Below are 2,020 nucleotides of genomic sequence, written 5' to 3' on the forward strand. Positions count from 1 at the left end.
AGGAATGGACTCAGGTTGTGTTTGGGGTGATTTCCACCCCCTGGGTTTCTCCCAGCTTCCAAAGGCTCCAGTTATCCCACAAGACAATGGGTTCCCTTCAAGGAATGAGCTTTTCCTGCTCTCTTCCATTTTTCCACCAAATTTAAGGCAGAAAACCTCATTTTTCCAGCAGCAAGCACTTGCCCAGTATTCCCTGGAAGTGCTTCCCAGTTGGGACTGAGGCCTTGAAAGTGGGAGGGAGGATGGTGGGAAGAATCCCTGGAAGACTGGACCAAGCAGGATTTATAGAATTCAAGGGAAAAAAGACAAAAAGTAAGTATCTGTCTTCACCTGTGAGCTGTAAAAAATCTTAGTTGCTAAAAAGCAATAAAAGTGGGTTTTTCTATTATAAACAACCTACCCTGATCTCGAGATACAGCAAAGAGCCCTGAAAAAGCAGAGTTGAACCTCTGCCATCATCCTTGTTCCTGTGGGGTTTGCAGGAAAAATGCCAGAGGTGGATGGGCCCAGGCAAAGGGATAAGGAGCTCCCACATTTTCACCTTTCCTTCACCTTTCCTCAAAACAAACACTCCTTAAACCCTTCCACTGGGGAAAATTGCAGGGGAAGGGGTTGGGATGTTCTTGAGGAAGGAGATCTGGTGCCTCTCTCCATCTCCAGCCCTCCCAGAATGTCACAGAGAGCCCCAAGCTGGGCCAGCCCCAGGGTACCTGGGCAGGGGAGGGAGGGAGTGGCACCAGTCCCAGGCTTGAGTTGTTTTTGTTTGGGGAGGGCAGATCCAAAGAGTTCAAAAAACGACCCTGAGAACTGGATAAGAGGTGAGCTTTGACAAAGTGGGATCAAATCTCACATTATTGACGTGAAAAAGCTCAATCTGGGACGTGGTGGAGCTGATTCCAACCATCCCAGCCCCCCCATAACCAACACCAGCCCTGCACAAGGGACACTTGTTGGGTTTTTTTTTTCTCCTGCTATATGACCTTTCTTTTTTTTTTTTTCTTTGTAAAATAAAACCTTTCTGGGACCTCCTGGAGCTCCAGTTCCATCCTGAGAGTCCACCTGAATGGAGGCTTTGTCATCCCAACGGGGCTGCAGCTCCCCAGGGAACCCAAACCCACGCTCCAGCCTGGGCTTGAAGACTTGGAGAACTTTTAGGAGAAAAAAAAAAAGCCCATAAAAACCATCAAAATCCTCAACTCTGCCCATTTTTAGCACTGCCTAAGGGATCTATGCCAAAATAACCCCCCCACCCCAGGGGCACTGTGCCACTCACAGAATATGCCCAAATCCTGTAATTTTTTTTTTACCCAAGTTTATTAGTTTTTTTAATTTTTAATATATTTAACCTTTTATTTATTAAAAAAAAAAAAAAAACAAAAAAAACCAAGAACAACAAAACACGTTTTGGTCTGACATTGGTTAATGGTCCTTTTCCCCCCCCACCCCTCCGTGCTGGGAGGTCTCACAGCATCCCAAAGGATGCAGGAGACAGAGCCAAGCCCGGCTCCTTCTGTCTTCCAAATAAATAGAAAGAAAAGGAAAAAAAAATCAAGTTGGAAATTTGTCCTGTTACAGCTGGGAGAGGCCACGGAGAGGGAGAGACTCAAAAATCCATTTACCGAAGAGAAATGAGAGGATTAAACTCTGTGAGACACAAGGAGTGACTCAACCCCGCAGCTTCCTTCCCCCAAGTACTTCCATAGTGTCATCCCATCATTTAGGCACTGAAACACCCAGGAATTCCCTGCTCCTCCCTCCCAGTTCGGTGGAGCAGGGGCTGAGCCGGCTTTTCCAGCCGGATACAGCTCAGGAAAAGGGGGATTTTTTCCCCCCTCCCCCGGTGAAGGAATGGTTGGGAAAATTGGAATAACACAGAGCCCGGCAAGGGGCTGGGGCCGAGCTCTTTGGCCAGAGCCAATCCGAGGGGCTGCGGGGCGGGAAGGAACCGCCCCGGAGGGATGGAGCCATCCCGGAGGGGGCCCCGCCTGGCCGGGGAGCCGCCGTGGGTTAAGGCAGCCGG

At 49.0% G+C, this 2,020-nt stretch overlaps 1 protein-coding gene across 1 annotated transcript in view; it reads left to right on the plus strand.

Annotated features, from left to right (window-relative positions):
• The window catches only part of SETDB1 (SET domain bifurcated histone lysine methyltransferase 1), an 18,125-nt gene extending 16,751 nt beyond the window's left edge, over positions 1 to 1,374 (plus strand). The window contains exon 21 of the mRNA XM_031064707.1: positions 1 to 1,374. This exon is cut by the window's left edge and continues 245 nt beyond it. The gene's annotated coding sequence lies outside the window, so the exon portion shown is untranslated.
• The last annotated feature ends 646 nt before the right edge of the window (positions 1,375 to 2,020 follow it).

Source organism: Geospiza fortis, unplaced genomic scaffold (assembly GCF_000277835.1).
Source record: "Geospiza fortis unplaced genomic scaffold, GeoFor_1.0 scaffold439, whole genome shotgun sequence".
NCBI lineage: Eukaryota > Metazoa > Chordata > Aves > Passeriformes > Thraupidae > Geospiza > Geospiza fortis.